The sequence below is a fragment of the Triturus cristatus genome, chromosome 5_2 (assembly GCF_964204655.1).
Source record: "Triturus cristatus chromosome 5_2, aTriCri1.1, whole genome shotgun sequence".
Classification (NCBI taxonomy): domain Eukaryota; kingdom Metazoa; phylum Chordata; class Amphibia; order Caudata; family Salamandridae; genus Triturus; species Triturus cristatus.
Window position 1 is genome coordinate 901,722,547 of NC_140588.1, and position 20,738 is coordinate 901,743,284.

Sequence of the window (20,738 nt, forward strand, 5' to 3'; positions counted from 1 at the left end):
TTCCGCCTCAGCTCCGGACCACCACCTCTTCCCAGGCCTTCAAAACTGACCTCAAAGCTCTCCTCCTTCAAAGACACTTCCAAACTTAATTCATGCCCTCTATTTTCTGAAGGAAGTCCTTTCATTATAGACATTTCTGTTTTCCATGCCTATAGAAGTGCCTTCCCAGTGTGTTTTGAGTGTCTGCCACTTAGTTCAGTATTAGACCTCTACTTGTACTTTGTACTCTTTTGTAACATGCACACGTCACCCTTCCTTTTGTAATGTATCGTTTGCTACCTCTTGTATTTTGTTTGCTTTTGATACACGCACAACAGCCACCACTGCCTCATGTAACGTAACTTTTGTTTTAGTGTTTTGAGTGTCTGCCAGGCAATTTTTTTACCTTTGTGTACTCTGTATGCTCTTGTAACTGGGACACGTCACTTTTTCCTTTTGTAACGTATCGTTTGCTACCTCTTGTATTTTGTTTGCTCTTGATACTTGCACAATTGTCACTATTGCCTCATGTAACGTAACGTTTGATTGTGTAACATGCTCACTTGTAATTTATCTCCTTATGTATAATTACTGTTCCTATTGTGAAGCGCGCTGACACCTTCGGGTAAAGTCCGCACTATATAAAAACGCATTAATTAAAATAAAATAAACACCCCAATGTGCCAACATGCACCACCCACACATTAATTGTACTTGCAAGTGAACATGTAGGAGTATGTCACTATACACACAGCACATCTCTTGCTACTGACTCAGTACAGGTGTCCGGATGAAGGGATGGGCAGAGACTCATTTCACATGCTTGGGATGCATGCCAGCAACACACACTAAGATGTACTCATGTCCTGATGGGTAATGCCACAATGGGGTGCATGGTGCACACTTGAACACAATGCAGGCTCACTCATAGCAAGTTAAATGCCATGGCACTGGGATGCCCTGAAAGTCATTCAACACTGTCTCCTGTCACAGGGGCAGGGCATCCAGACAACAACAATATGCACTGACTCACAATCCTAGCTCAGGGGTAAAGCTAACTCTGCAGATGACCGGCGCACTTGCCCATCCCATGCAAACAACATATCCAGGACCCAGAAGACTCCACATCATGCAAATCATACATATGAGTCTCAGCAAACACAAATCCCTGTACATTAACACATCACAGTCTGCCATGCATGTAACCCAGCTGCATGAAGGACACAGTTGCATACACCATTGTGCGCTGTCAGATGATCACACACCTATATGTCACACAGGTCTTGTCTCTCACAGTCACATCGCAGAATCATGGACACCCCAGTTGTACGTAGCAACAAGCCACAACCTAATGACACAGAGGCAGACACCTGAGGGCACATGTCACTAAGCACAACCTGCAATTTCATACACAGGAGTGGGATTACAGAGTGTTTCTAAATGCCCTTGAGGGAGCATGACTGGCCAGGACTAAGTGAAACAGTGTTTGGCCCTGGACAGTAGTCAGGTGGCGAAGCAAGTGTGACATACTTGATATACATACTCCTGAGGCCCAAAAGTTGGAGTCCCCTGTTGCATGGGTTTGTTTGGAATACCCCAGCCACATGTTGCGAGTCAGACTAGCAATTGGTACACATCTCAAGGTCACACACAGATCACATGTCGGATATCAGGCATTGTGTAAACAATTGACCCACCCATGAAACACACAACAGATTCACGGGAACTGATGCTGACCGGTACCTGAAGCATAGCTGACTGCAGGGACACAGTGCCCTAGTGACAGACTGGAGGGGCCACACCTGTGGAACAGATAAGGAGAGTGCATCACACAAACGAGGGACCTGAGTTTGGGACTACAAGACCTACGTAATGTGGAAGTGTGACCAGGACAAAAGACTGCTATTTGTATGTCAGACATAGTACACAGATCAGACATGGACTCACCTCCTTCCTGTTGCTGTCTGGCCTTCAGCTGCCTATCCAGGTCCGGGAAGACCACCGCCAGGATACGGAGCATGTGGGTAGTCAGGGTCCGGTGTCCACCCCTCCTGCGTGGAGGTGACAGCTTCAGCTGGACTCTAGCTATCCTCCGGGTCCAGCCCCGAAGGTCCTGCCACCTCTTCTGGCAGTTGCGGATCCGGCGCTTGTAAACCCCCACAGAAGGAACAGCCCGGGCGATGATCAGCCAGATCTCCTGCTTCTGGTGGGCATCAACCTGTGAGGAGGACAAAGTGAAAAGTACATTAACACACATGCCCCAGATTTGTGCAGCACACATTTGGATATACATGTCATCATCACAAAGGGAAATAAATTACACAGGTAGTGCAACCATGGGGAAGGAAAAATCACATGCATGTCTGACATGTTAACAATGCCTGGATAGTTTAAGCTTGCAATAATGCACTTTAGCAGCAGGAAAACTATTCATTACATGTACCTACACACTTTGGGGGATGAAAGTAGTCAGTGAGAATGCTTGTCACTGGTGTACACACTGCTAGTACTGCTAGTCAGACAACATACATAATTAGGAAGGCAGTGGAATGCACACTCACCTGCTTCCCTGGTTTCCCATAGAGCTTTCTGTACTCTGGAAGGAGCCAGTCCAGCAGGGCCTGGTTCTCCTCCTCAGTGAAGGCTGGGACCCTCTCCAGAGTACATGCAATAGCAGGAGCCAGAGGATGCAGAGACAGCAGCAGTGGTAGCAGGGATGTGGTCCAGTAGCATGTAGTGCAGGCAAGTGAGCTCCCTGGGGGCCAGCCAGCCTTATATTTGTGCTGCAGAGGCAGACTCTGTGCCATGTGTCCCAAGTGATAGGTCCAACACGGTTGCATTCTATGAATCTGGCCAATCCATTCAAAAGTACGACTCGTACACGCCTTCCGCATCGTTCAAATCTTCACCTTCATGGAACACTTGAAATTGCAACATTGTTGTAGGCATCCAACTGAAGGATGGGCAGCAGGACCTCTGTGGGTGGGGTTGGAAGGAGTGATGGGTAACATTGTCCCTATGGGTGGGGGTGGCAGGAGTGCTGGGCAACAGGTCCCCTATGGGTGGGAGTAGCAGGAGTGATGGGCAACATAGTCCCTATGGGTGGGGGTGGCAGTAATGATGGGCAACATAGTCCCTATGGGTGGAGGTGGCAGGCGTGATGGGAAACATAGTCCCTATGGGTGGGGGATGGCAGTAGTGATGGGCAACATAGTCCCTATGGGTGGGGGTGGCAGGAGTGATGGGCAACATAAGCCCAATGGGTGGGGGTGGCAGTAGTGATGGGCACCAGGTCCCCTATGGGTGGGTGTGGCAGGAGTGATGGGCAACATAGTCTCTATGGGTGGGGGTGGCAGGAGTGCTGGGCAACAGGTCCCCTATGGGTGGGGGTGGCAGGAGTGATGGGCCACATAGTCCCTATGGGTGGGGGTGGCAGTAGTGCTGGGCAACAGGTCCTCTATGGGTGGGGGTGGCAGGAGTGATGGGCAACATAGTCCCTATGGGTGGGGGTGGCAGGAGTGATGGGCAACAGGTCCCCTATGGGTGGGGGTGGCTGGAGTGATGGGCAACATGGTCCCTATGGGTGAGGATGGCAGGAGTGATGCGCAACATAAGCCCTATGGGTGAAGGTGGCAGTAGTGATGGGCAACATGTCCCCTATGGGTGGGGGTGGCAGGAGTGATGGGCAACATGTCCCCTATGGGTGGGGGTGGCAGGAGTGATGGGCAACATAGTCCCTATGGGTGGGGGTGGCAGGAGTGCTGGGCAACAGGTCCCCTATGGGTGGGGGTGGCAGTAGTGCTGGGCAGCAGATCCTCTATGGGTGGGGTTGGAAGGAGTGATGGGCAACATAGTCCCTATGGGTGGGGGTGGCAGGAGTGCTGGGCAACAGGTCCCCTATGAGTGGGAGTGGCAGGAGTGATGGCCAACATAGTCCCTATGGGTTGGGGTGGCAGTAGTGATGGGCAACATACTCCCTATGGGTGGGGGTGGCAGGCGTGATGTGCAAAATATTCCCTATGGGTGGGGGATGGCAGTAGTGATGGGCAACATAGTCCCTATGGGTGGGGGTGGCAGGAGTGATGGGCAACATAAGCCCTATGGGTGGGGGTGGCAGTAGTGATGGGCAACAGGTCCCCTATGGGTGGGGTGGCAGGAGTGATAGGCAACATAGTCCCTATGGGTCGGGGTGGCAGTAGTGCTGGGCAACAGGTCCCCCATGGGTGGGGGTGGCAGGAGTGATGGGCAACATAGTCCCATGGGTGGGGGTGGCAGGAGTGATGGACAACGGGTCCCCTATGGGTGGGGGTGGCTGGAGTGATGGGCAACATAGTCTCTGTGGGTGGGGGTGGCAGGAGTGATGGGCAACATAAGCCCTATGGGTGAAGGTGGCAGTAGTGATGGGCAACATGTCCCCTATGGGTGGGGGTGGCAGGAGTGATGGGCAACATGTCCCCTATGGGTGGGGGTGGCAGGAGTGATGGGCAACATAGTCCCTATGGGTGGGGTGGCAGGAGTGCTGGGCAACAGGTCCCCTATGGGTGGGGGTGGCAGTAGTGCTGGGCAGCAGATCCTCTACGGGTGGGGTTGGAAGGAGTGATGGGCAACATAGTCCCTATGGGTTGGGATGGCAGTAGTGATGAGCAACATACTCCCTATGGGTGGGGGTGGCAGGCGTGATGGGCAAAATAGTCCCTATGGGTGGGGGGTGGCAGTAGTGATGGGCAACATAAGCCCTATGGGTGGGGGTGGCGGTAGTGATGGGCAACAGGTCCCCTATGGGTGGGGGTGGCAGGAGTGATGGGCAACATAGTCCCTATGGGTGGGGGTGGCAGGAGTCCTGGGCAACAGGTCCCCTATGGGTGGGGGTGGCAGGAGTGATGGGCAACATAGTCCCTATGGGTGGGGGATGGCAGTAGTGATGGGCAGCATAGTCCCTATGGGGGAGGGTGGCAGGAGTGATGGGCAACATAAGCCCTATGGGTGGGGGTGGCAGTAGTGATGGGCAACAGGTCCCCTATGGGTGGGGGTGGCAGGAGTGATGGGCAACATAGTCCCTATGGGTGGGGGTGGCAGGAGTGCTGGGCAACGGGTCCCCTATGGGTGGGGTTGGCAGTAGTGCTGGGCAGCAGGTCCCCTATGGGTGGGGTTGGCAGGAGTGATGGGCAACATAGTCCCTATGGGTGGGGGTGGCAGTAGTGATGGGCAACATAGTCCCTATGGGTGGGGGTGGCAGGAGTGATGGGCAACATAGTCCCTATGGGTGGGGGTGGCAGGAGTGCTGGGCAACAGGTCCCCTATGGGTGGGGGTGGCAGTAGTGCTGGGCAACAGGTCCCCTATGGGTGCGGGTGGCAGTAGTGATGGGCAACATAAGCCCTATGGGTGGGGTGGCAGGAGTGCTGGGCAACAGGTCCCCTATGGGTGGGGGTGGCAGTAGTGCTGGGCAACAGGTCCCCTATGGGTGGGGGTGGCAGGAGTGATGGGTAACATAGTCCCTATGGGTGGGGGTGACAGTAGTGATGGGCAACATAAGCCCTATGGGTGGGGTTGGCAGTAGTGATGGGCAACAGGTCCCGTATGGTGGGTGGGGGTGGCAGGAGTGCTGGGCAACAGGTCCCCTATGGGTGGGGGTGGCAGGAGTGATGGGCAACAGGTCCCCTATTGGTGGGGGTGGCAGTAGTGCTGGGCAACAGGTCCCCTATGGGTGGGGGTGGCAGGAGTGACGGCAACATAGGCCCTATGGGTGGGGGTGGCAGTAGTGCTGGGCAACAGGTCCCCTATGGGTGGTGGTGGCAGGAGTGATGGGCAACATAGTACCTATGGGTGGGGGTGGCAGTAGTGCTGGGCAACAGGTCCACTATGAGTGGGGGTGGCAGTAGTGATGGGCAACATAAGCCCTATGGTTGGGGGTGGTAGTGGTGCTGGCCATACAACCCCTATGGTGGCCTGTTGTTAGTGGCCAAAATATGGATCCCCTGTTTGTGTGTGACAGTTTGCGGGTACGTGTCGTTTATTTGTGTGGTGGGTGTCTGACTTACCGTCTGCGCCGTCTGTGTCTGTTCCTGATCCGGTCATAGATGTAGAGTACTGGTATGACTTGTGCAATGGGATTCATGACGTGTTCGTCTCGTACTCGCTGCTTGTTGCCCCGACTCGTACCCGTTGCAAGCTGGTCCGTCTCGTAGCCGTGGATTGAGTTCTGGCGCGAATCGTACCTGATATGCTTCTTTTCCGGATGCTGTGACGTGCCGTACGTGACAAACCCGTCCGGCGCATAGGAAGTACGCATCATACTTGTCCGGGCGTAAACTGCTACGGATACTGATTCCGGGCGACTCGGTTGGGGGCACATTGATGGGTTACTTTTGTATGGCACTGTGTCCACATCTGTCTCACTGTGGTTCAGCCCTCCTCATGTGTTGTGTAGTTGCCTGGGGATACTGATGGGCAACAGGAGTGCTGAGCAACAGGTCCCCTGTGGGTGGGGGTGGCAGTAGTGCTGGGCAACAGGTCCCCTATGGGTGGGGGTGGCAGGAGTGATGGGCAACATAGTCCCTATGGGTGGGGGTGGCAGTAGTGCTGGGCAACAGGTCCCCTATGGGTGGGGGTGGCAGGAGTGATGGGCATGGGGGTGGCAGGAGTGCTGGGCAACAGGTCCCCTATGGGTTGGGGTGCCAGTAGTGCTGGGCAACAGGTCCCCTATGGGTGGGGGTGCCATTAGTGCTGGGCAACGGGTCCCCTATGGGTGGGGGTGGCAGTAGTGATGAGCAACATAAGCCCTAAGGGTGGGGGTGGCAGTAGTTATGGGAAACAGGTCCCCTATCGGTGGGGGTGGCAGGGGTGATGGGCAACATAGTCTCTATGGGTGGGGGTGGCAGGAGTGCTAGGCAACAGGTCCCCTATGGGTGGGGGTGGCAGGAGTGATGGGCAACAGGTCCCCTATGGGTGGGGGTGGCAGGAGTGATGGGCAACATAGTCCCTATGGGTGGGGGTGGCAAGAGTGCTGGGCAACAGGTCCCCTATGGGTGGGGGTGGCAGGAGTGATGGGCAACAGGTCCCCTATGGGTGAGGGTGGCAGGAGTGATGGGCAACATAGTCCCTATGGGTGGGGGTGGCAAGAGTGCTGGGCAACAGGTCCCCTATGGGTGGGGGTGGCAGTAGTGCTGGGCAACAGGTCCCCTATGGGTGGGGGTGGCAGTAGTGATGGGAAACAGGTCCCTTATCGGTGGGGGTGGCAGGGGTGATGGGCAACATAGTCTGAAGAACCGGGATTTAAACCCAGCGGCGCAGGGAACACGCCCAAAGTCTTCGGGTCCACCTGTCTTAGATACAGAGACACGGGATTCTTCTCTGTGACATCAAAGATCAAATTTATTAGCTGCAGCCAGTAACAGAGATCCTAGAAGTACAACACGGTGTATGTTCTCAGGGGACTGCTCAAAATCATAGAGCGGAGCATCGTCTTTTATGCCAAAAACCACGTTCCTGGCTAGCATCAATTACTTACAAATTTGACCAATCAGAGGATGACATTTACAGAGGCATCACATAACGACAAACCCACTTTCAGTTATCCAGCCCATCGCAAATGACAAGGCAAAAATCCAGCATTCTTGCTCGAACAGGCCGGACGGGCCCATCATAAAAGACCTCAACCCAAGTCAATAATTAGGCCATAAGGCCATAAAGGAAGGAGCAGAAACAGATGAGAAGCAAGATAGAGGGGTGTGTGCGTGTGTCATAGAATCAACAATGTCCTGCTCTTTGATCTCTATCTGACCAGCTACTTAACAAGGAACTGGCTCAACAAGTTTAGCCTCGGGCAACAGGGTCAGTTGACTCAGGTCAAACAGGAGTCAACACGAACTCAAGCTAAAGTGTATGCGTCCCTAGAGGCTTGCTTGGCCACAGTCATCCTGTAGTCATTAGCCTATGTGAGGGCAACCACAAAATGGCGGGTTTGCACAAAATGAAACCCAAAGGTTCAGACTAGATCGTCAAATACACAGTGAATCCATCGGTGTAGCATGACGAAAACACTCATGCATACCGCACTTGTTATTCGCGGTTCGCTGATACCAAAATCATCACGATACGACAACCTTCATTGAACGGGTTCAGAATTCACGGAACCTCAGACCCTCCTTTTGCCCTTACATAGGCAATAACCTAAACTCACGTCAATCTGAATCCAGGTCTATATTCATCAGATCATTAAGATGTTGCTGTAGCATCATCCTGGTACTTAGTAACTCTCTCTGGACAGGTCTCCTCGAACACGGGGTAGCAAAAAGGCCACATATAGCAGGAGCACACTGTACACAAAGACAGAACAGGAAAAGGATAGCTAATATCATCCCAATGACCATCAGAATCTTCCATCCCCAGGTGGATAACAATCCCCAGAAGCATCCCATTAACGACCAATCTCCTTCGTCCACATGTACGGACTCGTAGATCTTATGTAGCTTGGAAATGGCTTGGAAAACTGTCGGAGCGTTGTCTGGAATGAGAACACAACAGCTCGATTGGATCAATTTACAGACCCCTCCTCTATCTGCAAGTATGACATCTAACGCAACTCTAGTCTGAAGAGTCATAAGGCGATCCGACTGGAGCTCAGCAGTCAAGTTACTAAGGGCGCCGGCAGTTTTGACTATGGTGGACTCAACCACTCTCGTCAATTGCCGTATGTTCCTGCTGTTAACCATAGGTCCCCAAAACGGCAGAAAACCCTTCAAGAAATCTCCCAATTCTTGTCCTGCGGTATCTTCCTTACTGAAGACACCTCTAACGACTCTCATCTTGTGGTAATCTGCCGCAGCTGTAAATGTAGGAGGTAACAAGAACGAGACAAAACATGTGCCCGAGAAGTCAGGGGGCAACCATGTATACGCTCTGTCATGGCAAATGAAGTAGGTACCCTTAGCTGCTAGAAACGATGGGGAAGTCTGGAATGCAAAAACATGTCTCAATGCAAACACTCTTCCCTAACTGAGCTCTAGGATTCTTGCCATTACCTTGCAGACAGTAATGACCCTGATGGGGTACTATCCAAATCGGAGAGGATCTCTTCGCTCGCTGGTTCCCACTCAGACTAACTCCATATCCAGTAACGTTCCATCCAATATACACTAGCGTCTCATCTCTCGGGCTAGTCTCATAAGAACCTATTCCTCTAATCATGTCGACTATTCCCTTGACCAGAGCACTATTCTTCAGATTATCCTTAACAGAACGTAGGGGGTTAACTTCACGGGCATAAATGAACATTGTTCTGTATGCCCACACAGAACCATTGTAGCTAAATGGCAGGACCAGGTAAGGAATACCTTTATCGGTAGTATGGGGCATAAGGCCACACACCCAACAATTAGTTGTGTTCACTACTAGCTGGTGTTGGTGCAGAAGCTGAACAAAGGAATTATTAGCGAATTCCATTCTCCTAATGGACTCATGTTCGGGCAGAGGGTGAAAAGAATGCGAAGAAACAATAGGAGGAGGCATGGGTTGTGTAGTGGGCATGAATGTCACTTGAATAGAGAATGTCACATATCCAATTAAAAACATCATTAAACTAAACAGTATAAACAGACATAATATTAAAAAACGTTTTCTACTCATTATTATACACATTTTGCTCTTGAAGCTCATTCTTTTAGTAGGTCTCTCCATCCCGAAAAACTCCATCCTCTAATCGCGCTGCTCGCGGCGGATGGGTGTTCCGTGCTAAGGAATGCGCCTGTCGGTCCAGGGAACACCCTTAGACCAACCAGAACCATCGACCTAACGTCTTCGGCTTGCACTCCAAGGACTTGGCACCGCGACCCTACAGCTGAACCCGTATGGTGGTTCGAAAAACAAAAATCTAAATAGTTTCTCGGAGGGGAGCTAACCTTAAAAATAGCAAAGAAGGAACTTAATTTGTTATTTGTCCCGCGACTCTTGGTCGCAAATTATAACGCTCTTTGCCAGGCAATGTCTGTTCTCGGAAAAGTAGCTCAGGTTCAACAGTGTTCAAACGGTTCGATGGAGGCACAGCTTCTTGAAGAAGATCGTCGCTTTCTGGCTCAGTGTTTGTTCCAATCAAACGGGCATCGCTGAAAGGCAGAAAACGAGGCACGGTCTCAGTCTCAGAATCAGGAAGTCCTTTTTGGACCCACCGGTCGTACGGCAGAGGCAAAGGGGCCCACTTACAATGTACGCCGTGAATCCAGTTCTTTTTACCGTGCACTCGTACCGCAGAACGGGTAGATAACAACACCAGGTAAGGTCCTGTCCAGCGGGGCTGCTCGTTCTTGGTTCGCGGAAAATTCTTCACGAGCACCCACGCTCCATGTTCAATGGCGTGCCCTGGATCTTCAGAAACCTGTGGCAAAGTATCATGAACCTGTTGATGCAGAACACGCAATTTAGCCGTCAATTCGTACAGGTAGTCAAGCAATACAGGGTGTTCTATCTCACTAAATTTTGTCGGCCGCGGCACTCCCCAAATATTTGCCGGGCGACCAAACACAACCTCATAAGGACTCAGACCCATTCGCGAATGCACAGTCATTCTTGTGGGCAGAAGGGCTAACGGCAAAGCATCAGGCCATTGTAGACCAGAGCTCGCTTGAATTTTGGATAATTTCAATTTTAACGTGCCATTGTAGCACTCAACTAGACCAGCTGACTGGGGATGATTGGCAGCGTGGAACTTCTGCCGGATTCCTAACCCATCACACACTCTCTTCATCACTTGACCCACAAATTCACTCCCATTGTCACTCCAGACCATTCTCGGCAACCCATACCTAGGGAAAAATTCCTTAATAAGGGCTTTAGCTGTGGACAAGGCAGTATTGTCCCTCAAAGGGTAGGCTTCCACCCATCTAGAAAAAGAGCAAACAACCACTAAGACATACTTCAGGTTGTTGCACCTCTCCATGTGGATGAAATCTAGATGCAAAGCCTCAAACGGATACGTGGGAGGAGCAAAATGACCAGCTGGAGTTGGAGTTCCCTTACCAGGATTGTACATAAAACAAACCACACAGTTCTTGACCAAATTCTCTGCACACTTAGGAATTCCAGCATTTTGCCATACTGGGGCCAACAACTTACAAATCCCTTTCACACTGATATGGGCCTTTCCATGAGCCATCGTAACCACTGGAAGTACATACGCATCAGGCAACAACCATCGCTGATGCTCTGACAACTCAACCCAACAACCATTCGAGTCCAATTTACCCTTGCTTTCTCTCCATTCATTCAACTCTTTCTCTGTAGCTTCAGCTTGGATGGATTTCACACTCTCAATCGTATCTTCACACATACATCTATCTGGAATCCATCTCGCCGGACCCGCAACATACATTCGACTCATCACATCTCTCGCAGTCTCTTTCGCGACTTCATCTGCAAACGCATTACCACGACCAACATCATCCGTGACTTTCTTATGCGAACTGCATTTCACGATCGCAACTTGCAACGGCAAAGTAAGAGATTCAAGAAGTTCATTCATCAATTGACCATGTTGGATCTTGGTCCCATGCGAAGTCAGAAACCCACGTTCTCTCCACAATCGTCCAAAGCTAAGAGCAACACTGAACGCATACTGGCTGTCAGTGTACACAGTCACTCTTTTCCCTTTCGACAACACACACGCTCTTGTCAATGCAATCAACTCTGCCGCTTGTGCTGAATTATGTGGGATACGAGCAGCTTCAACAATCGTATGCAAAGTCGTAACAGCATATGCCGCAGTCGTATCACCATTCGGAAGCTTGAAGCATGAACCATCAACCCATAAAGTACCATCACATTCTGCAAGAGGAGTGTCCCTAAGGTCTATCCTCCCTTTCGTTTCTTCCTCAGTCCTAAGAAAACAATCATGCTGTGCGGTATCATCTGTCTCAGTTGAGATCGGCAACAACGTGGCTGGATTCAACGTGTTGCATCTCTTTATATGCACATGACTTGCTAACAAGGTCAATTCGTAACCTGACAACCGAACACTAGTTAAGTGCTGTGTCTTGGTACGGTACAACAAGGTATCCACTGCATGTGGAACCATCACAGTCAGTGTATTGTCCATCACCAAACCAGCAGACTGTCGGATTGAAACAGCCGCTGCCGCTGTAGCTCTCAAACAACTCGGCAACGCTCTAGCTACCGGATCCAAAGTCGACGAAAAATAAGCACATGGACGTTGCTTATCTCCAAACTGTTGAGTCAAAACTGACAATGCACATCCCTCTCTCTCGTGGACATACAATGTGAAAGGTTTACTGTAATCGGGAGTACCCAACACAGGAGCCGAACACAGTGCATCACGCAAATCTGAAAAACTCTTCTGACATTCGTCAGTCCAAGGAATAGGATTCGGAGTATCCTTAACAGTAAGAGCTATCAAAGGTTTTGCAAGCAACGAAAAATTAGGAATCCACTGTCTACAGTACGATGTAATACCCAGAAACGCACGCACTTCTCTCTGTGTCGTAGGCACACTCATTTTCGCAATCGCTTGAATTCTTTCTGGGGTCAATCTTCTTCCCTCCTTCGATAAGAGGTGACATAAGTAGGTAACTTCTTGTCGGCAATACTGCAACTTCGAAAGAGAAACCTTATGATGGAAATCAGACAAGTGACGTAACAACGACAGAGTAGCCTCTCTACAAGTCTCTTCATTGTCAGCAGCAACTAAAAGATCGTCAACATACTGAGTAAGGGCCGCACCATCAGGTAAAACCAACAAATCAAGTTGCGTCTTCAAAGCTTGACTATAGATCGATGGACTCTCACAATAGCCTTGAGGAGCGCGTTTAAACCGGAAACTTCGGCCTCCTAAAGAAAAGCCAAAGATACCTCTACTCTCCACGGCAATCGGGATGCTGAAGAAAGCATTCTTCAAATCAATCACCGAAAACCACGTGGCTGTAGCCGGAATCAAAGTCAGTAAAGCGGTGATATCAGGCACGACAGGGAATTGTGGAACAACGATCTTATTCACCTCGCGAAGATCGATCACAAACCTATATACAGGAGGCTGAGAAGAATCGGTTCTTTTCAGAACAGGCAGAACCGGACTATTGCACACATTACCTCTCGTTTCCTCAATCACACCTTTCTCAATCAGATCAGAGATGATCGCCAAGAGTGCTCTTTCACCATCACTTGAGATACGATACTGTGGAATGCGTGGCAATCTAGCATTCGCCTTCAATGTCACAACATATGGCGGAATCTCCAAAAGACCCACATCATTAGGACCAGTAGCCCAAAGAGAATCAGGAAGAGAAGACAATTCAGCTGGAAGTTGGTCTTTAGACAAATACATCGGAGAGATCACTCTCTTTCCCAATGTAAGCTGTACTCCTGAAGGAGAACAATAAAGCGTCGCATACAATCTCTTCAACAAGTCCAATCCCAACAAGTTCTCACCACAACCTGTCGTCAGAATGAGGGGTGCTTTGAATTCACAAGGTCCGACAGAAAGAGACAAAGGACTAGAAATCGGATTACTAACCGGGGCGCCAGAGAAACCTACTGAAACATTCGTTAAGCCAGACAAAGGTACGCCAGGGAGTCTAGAGTGCATGATAGAACTCTTCGCAGCACCAGTATCCAACAGAAAAGGCTCTGACACACCTGATGCAATCACTTCAACATAAGGTCCACTCTGATCTACTGGAACTGAAACAACTCCCTCTCTTTGTCTGTGGCTGTCCTAGCAATCATTACCTCCCATATTCTCACCTTCAACGTAATAATCGTCCGCATAATACTGAGCCGTCCTACCAGATGCGCCATTCTGTTGATCAAAACAATTCATCGAATTCTGCGGCGGCAGGGAACGCGCAATCTGAGACATACCACGACCTCGACCTCGACCTCGCGGAGCTTGTTGAACACCTCGACCTCTCATACCAGAAACACCATTCGTGCGCTGTAATAAAATAGGGCAACTATTCTTGAAGTGACCCTCTTCTTTGCAATACGCACACTGATTGGGGCCTACAGGAAAACGCTGTTGAGAAGACTCGAACCTTTGTGAGTTTCTCTGATATTGTTGGGGTTGCTGATAATCACGCTGGGTATTGCGAGGCGGGTATGCTTGCTGCAAAAGAACCTTAGTCTTCAATTCTTTAGTCTTTTTATCCGCTTCTCTATCTCGTCCTTATTTCTATTCTCATAGTACTGGGCAGTAGCCAATATCTGTGCTGACGAAGAAACAGCCCAAGCACTTTCAGAATCCTTCAACCTATTGCACAACTCGGGAAGCAAATTATGCACAAACATGTCAACGAACAACCTTTGACCACCTTCTGTACTCATGTCTTGACCACTGTGGTCTACAAATGTCTCTTCAAATCGAGTGAAAAAGTCGGACACAGTTTCGTCTTTCTTCTGCTTGCATGCAGACAACTTGTCCCAATTGACACGCATAGCAGGCATCAAAGTCTTCATATAATCAATAATTCTACCAGGGAGGTCAGCAATCACATTCTCGGGTTTAGCACCACCTATTTGTCTTTCATCTGCAGTTCTAAGATTATTCCATGTATCACCTAATTCCTGCGCATGATCCGTATGACGAATCTTACCCCATATAGGCTCTGGAACAACATTCCCAAATAACATATCTATATCAGCCAAATTCATAATACATGAACCCGCAGTTTGAGATAGCTCCTTATAAAACCCCGCAGGATTTTTACGTGGATCAGGCAGAGTCTGCTTCAGAGCTAGGACTTCGGCACGCTTCCATGGAACATGTACCCAAACGCGCTGGAAATGTGGCAGAACAGGTGGATTAGCTTGCGCATCACCAGGTCTCCAAACGGGAGGAACTTCACGCATCGGATATTGACGCGCCTTTCTCCTAACTGAAGAATCAGGCTCAAATAATGACCTAGAAGGAGACTCACTCCTAAACGACAACAATGTCGCGACTGCTCTTTCAACATCAAGACCCACTATAGTTCCTTTCGCAAACTCGGACTGCACACGGAACAACTCAGGCGGAGTCTGCCCTACCTCACTATCTTCCCACTGTTCACGAAGGAAAGAACACATCATATCAAATACGTATCTCTGTTTCGGTGCTTCCCATTGATGGAAAACATCCATAACACCCTTAAGATCATAGTGCGAAGGATAGGTAACCCATTTACGCGCCAAGTGATCCAGCACTGTCCGTTCATCAGGACCAGGCAATTGACTACGCAATTGCTTACGCTCTACAACAGGAGACATACCCAATGAACCCATTAGAGGAGAAAAAAGACTAGCAACCGCATCAGTCATTCTCCGTCGAGCAGAAGGAGAAGGTGACAAAAGAACAGGAGACAAAGCAGAATGAGAAGGAACCGAAGTCGGAACAGTAACAGAAGGAACAGACAACACAGGTATAGGAGTAGGAGACGAAGGAGGTAGCAAAGACGGCGGCCCTTGAGAAGGCTGCGCCGAAGCAGTAGTAGCCAGTAGAGGGAGAGCTGGCTGTTGAGGAACCACTAGAGGTAAAACAACCGGAGGTTGCGCAATTACAAGTGGCGGAGGTGCGGTAGCACTCTGAGAATAAGGGGGTGGCGAATTTAATAGATGCGACATTAAAGGATCTTTCGCAAGATCTTTCTTTTCTTCTTGCTGTTGAGGCGGCAAAGCTGGATAACATTTGTCTACCGCTAATTGACGTTGCCTAAACATCTGTTCGCTTTCTTGTTCTTCCTCATTATCCCTAAACTGTATAGCAGCTTGCACCATTGACATACCTTGTTCACGCTTATTTCGTTTCGCTAACTTAATTTCCTTCTGTTTGGCTTCCTTTCGCCAAAGGCAGAAAGAGTCAAACATTGCCGGCCGGGCTTTCTTTTTGAAGAGTCTAACTTCTAAATTATCTAAAATCTCTGTGTCATAACTACCATATTGGGGCCATTTTAGGACACCATCCTTCCTAGTATACCTAATCCATACATCATTTTACGTGATGGGGCCCACGCCGTGTTTTAAATAGAGCTCATAGGTCGGAGTTCCAATCGGAAGCACCGGACACGAGTCCTCCAATCGGGAATCCCTATTACAACCACAACAAAATATCTTTCCAAGTCTGCTAAGACCAGGCATCTTCGCTCACTAGTCTAGCTTTAAACTTCAAGGGAATATCAAAACGATAGCCTCGTGAATACACGAGTCCCTCGGCTTTGGGGCCTGCAGGTACAAAATCAAAGCGATCCCGAAGGATACCAAAACAAACTAAGGACTGGGAGACGCTCCACTCATACTTAACTGAAATATCGATGACGTCGCCAGAAGACCTGTCTATCGTCTCGCTTTACAAATCATCAAAGGGCTCCAAGACAGGGCGACAGTCAGGGCAGCAGTCCTTCGTAGCCGTCGGAATGCGGGGAACTTCGCAGCAAAGACTTTCAGACCACAACGACATACAGGGGTCGATGAAGTGGTAGGCCTCCCTCCAGAATTTTCACACGAAGCTCCTCACGATCTTCAGGCTTGGACCGGTACCGCTGAAGTCGCCCCAGAGTTGGGCGCCAACTGAAGAATCGGGATTTAAACCCAGCGGCGCAGGGGACACGCCCAAAGTCTTCGGGTCCACCTGTCTTAGATACAGAGACACGGGATTCTTCTTGGTGACATCAAAGATCAAATTTATTAGCTGCAGCCAGTAACAGAGATCCTAGAAGTACAACACGGTGTATGTTCTCAGGAGACTGCTCAAAATCATAGAGCGGAGCATCGTCTTTTATGCCAAAAACCACGTTCCTGGCTAGCATCAATTACTTACAAATTTGACCAATCAGAGGATGACATTTACAGAGGCATCACATAACGACAAACCCACTTTCAGTTATCCAGCCCATCGCAAATGACAAGGCAAAAATCCAGCATTCTTGCTCGAACAGGCCGGACGGGCCCATCATGAAAGACCTCAACCCAAGTCAATAATTAGGCCATAAGGCCATAAAGGAAGGAGCAGAAACAGATGAGAAGCAAGATAGAGGGGTGTGTGCGTGTGTCATAGAATCAACAATGTCCTGCTCTTTGATCTCTATCTGACCAGCTGCTTAACAAGGAACTGGCTCAAGTTTAGCCTCGGGCAACAGGGTCAGTTGACTCAGGTCAAACAGGAGTCAACACGAACTCAAGCTAAAGTGTATGTGTCCCTAGAGGCTTGCTTGGCCACAGTCATCCTGTAGTCATTAGCCTATGTGAGGGCAACCACAAAATGGCGGTTTTGCACAAAATGAAACCCAAAGGTTCAGACTAGATCGTCAAATACACAGTGAATCCATCGGTGTAGCATGACGAAAACACTCATGCATACCGCACTTGTCATTCGCGGTTCGCTGATACCAAAATCATCACGATACGACAACCTTCATTGAACGGGTTCAGAGTTCACGGAACCTCAAGTCCCTATGGGTGGGGGTTGGCAGGAGTGCTGGGCAACAGGTCCCCTATGGGTAGGGGTGGCAATAGTGCTGGGCAGCAGGTCCCCTATGGGTGGGGTTGGCAGGAGTGATGGGCAACATAGTCCCTATGGGTGGGGGTGGCAGGAGTGCTGGGCAACAGGTCCCCAATGGGTGGGAGTGGCAGCAGTGATGGGCAACATAGTCCCTATGGGTGGGGGTGGCAGCAGTGATGGGCAACATAGTCCCTATGGGTGGGGGTGGCAGGAGTCATGGGCAACAGGTCCCCAATGGGTGGGGGTGGCAGGAGTGATGGGCAACATAAGCCCTGTGGGTGGGGGTGGCAGTAGTGATGGGTAACATAAGCCCTATGGGTGGGGTGGCAGGAGTGCTGGGCAACAGGTCCCCTATGGGTGGGGGTGGCAGTAGTGATGGGCAACATAAGCCCTATGGGTTGGGGTGGCAGTAGTGATGGGCAACATAAGCCCTATGGGTGGGGTGGCAGGAGTGCTGGGCAACAGGTCCCCTATGGGTGGGGGTGGCAGTAGTGATGGGCAACATAAGCCCTATGGGTTGGGGTGGCAGGAGTGATGGGCAACATAGTCCCTATGGGTGGGGGTGGTAGGAGTGATGGGTAACATAGTCCCTATGGGTGGGGGTGGCATTAGTGATGGGCAACATAAGCCCTATGGGTTGGGGTGGCAGTAGTGATGGGCAACAGGTCCCCTATGGGTGGGGGTGGCAGGAGTGCTAGGCAACAGGTCCCCTATGGTGGGTGGGGGTGGCAGGAGTGCTGGGCAACAGGTCCCCTATGGGTGGGGGTGGCAGTAGTGCTGGGCAACAGGTCCCCTATGGGTGGGGGTGGCATGAGTGATGTGCAACATAGTGCCTATGGGTGGGGGTGGCAGTATTGCTGGGCAATAGGTCCCCTATGGGTGGGGGTGGCAGGAGTGATGGGCAACATAGTCCCTATGGGTGGGGGTGGCAGTAGTGATGGGCAACATAGTCCCTATGGGTGGGGGTGGCAGTAGTGATGGGCAACATAGTCCCTATGGTTGGGGTGGCAGGAGTGATGGGCAACATAGGCCCTATGGTTGGGGGTGGCAGTAGTGATGGGCAACAGGTCCCCTATGGGTGGGGGTGGCAGGAGTGATGGGCAACATAGTTCCTATGGGTGGGGGTGGCAGGAGTGATGGGCAACATAAGCCCTATGGGTGGGAGTGGCAGTAGTGCTGGCCAACAGGTCCCCTATGGGTGGGGGTGGCAGGAGTGATGGGCAACAGGTCCCCTATGGGTGGGGGTGGCAGGAGTGATGGGCAACATAGTCCCTATGGGTGGGGGTGGCAGGAGTGCTGGGCAACAGGTCCCCTATGGGTGGGGGTGGCAGTAGTGCTGGGCAACAGGTCCCCTATGGGTGGGGGTGGCAGTAGTGAAGGGCAACATAAGCCCTATGGGTGGGGGTGGGGGTGGCAGTAGTGATGGGAAACAGGCCCCCTATGGGTGGGGTTGGCAGGAGTGATGGGCAACATAGTCCCTATGGGTGGGGGGTGGGGGTGGCAGTAGTGATGGGCAACATAGTCCCTATGGGTGGGGGTGGCAGGAGTGATGGGCAACAGGTCCCCTATGGGTGGGGGTGGCAGGAGTGATGGGCAACATAGTCCCTATGGGTGGGGGTGGCAGGAGTGCTGGGCAACAGGTCCCCTATGGGTGGGGGTGGCACTAGTGCTGGGCAACAGGTCCCCTATGGGTGTGGGTGGCAGTAGTGATGGGCAACATAAGCCCTATGGGTGGGGGTGGCAGTAGTGATGGGCAACATAAGCCCAATGGGTGGGGTGGCAGGAGTGCTGGGCAACAGGTCCCCAATGGGTGGGGTGGCAGTAGTGCTGGGCAACAGGTCCCCTATGGGTGGGGGTGGCAGGAGTGATGGGCAACATAGTCCCTATGTGTGGGGGGTGGGGGTGGCAGTAGTGATGGGCAACATAGTCCCTATGGGTGGGGGTGGCAGGAGTGTTGGGCAACATAAGCCCTATGGGTGGTGGTGGCAGTAGTGATGGGAAACAGGTCCCCAATGGGTGGGGGTGGCAGGAGTGATGGGCAACAGGTCCCCTATGGGTGGGGGTGGCAGAAGTAATGGGCAACATAGTCCCTATGGGTGGGGGTGGCAGGTGTGCTGGGCAACAGGTCCCCTATGGGTGGGGGTGGCACTAGTGCTGGGCAACAGGTCCCCTATGGGTGTGGGTGGCAGTAGTGATGGGCAACATAAGCCCTATGGGTGGGGATGGCAGTAGTGATGGGCAACAGGTCCCCTATGGGTGGGGTGGCATGAGTGATGGGCAACATAAGCCCTATGGGTGGGGGTGGCAGTAGTGATGGGCAACATAAGCCCAATGGGTGGGGTGGCAGGAGTGCTGGGCAACAGGTCCCCAATGGGTGGGGGTGGCAGTAGTGCTGGGCAACAGGTCCCCTATGGGTGGGGGTGGCAGGAGTGATGGGTAACATAGTCCCTATGGGTGGGGTGGCAGTAGTGATGGGCAACATAAGCCCTATGGGTGGGGGTGGCAATAGTGATAGGCAACAGGTCCCCTATGGGTGGGGGTGGCAGTAGTGCTGGGTAACAAGTCCCCTATGGTGGGTAGGGGTGGCAGGAGTGCTGGGCAACAGTTCCCCTATGGGTGGGGCTGGCAGTAGTGCTGGCAACAGGTCCCCTATGGGTGTGGGTGGCAGGAGTGATGGGCAACGCAGTCCCTATGGGTGGGGGTGGCAGTAGTGTTGGGCAACAGGTCCCCTATGGGTGGGGGTGGCTGGAGTGATGGGCAACATAGTCCCTATGGGTAGGGGTGGCAGGAGTGATGGGCAACATAAGCCCTATGGGTGGGGGTGGCAGTAGTGCTGGGCAACAGGTCCACTATGAGTGGGGGTGGCAGTAGTGATGGGCAACATAAACCCTATGGGTGGGGGTGGTAGTGGTGCTGGCCATACAACCCTATGGTGGCCTCTTGTTAGAGGCCAGGATATGGATCCCCTGTTTGTGTGTGACAGTTTGCGGGTACGTGTCATTTTTTTGTGTGGTGGGTGTCTGACTTACCGTCTGCGTCTGTTCCTGATCCGGTCATAGATGTAGAGTACTGGTATGACCTGTGCGATGGGATTCATGATGTGTTTGTCTCGTACTCGCTGCTTGTTGCTCCATCTCATACCCGTTGCAAGGTGGTCCGTCTCGTAGCCGTGGATTGAGTTCTAGTACGAATCGTACCTGATATGCTTCTTTTCCGGATGCTGTGACGTGCCGTACGTGGCGACCCGTCCGGTGCGTAGGAAGTACGCAACGTACTTGTCCGGGC

General features: G+C 51.4%; 1 protein-coding gene across 1 annotated transcript in view; it reads left to right on the forward strand.

Moving 5' to 3' along the window:
• Window positions 1-20,738, forward strand: part of LOC146829386 (A-kinase anchor protein 17B-like) — a 616,345-nt gene that overhangs the window by 444,718 nt on the left and 150,889 nt on the right. The window lies entirely within an intron of this gene.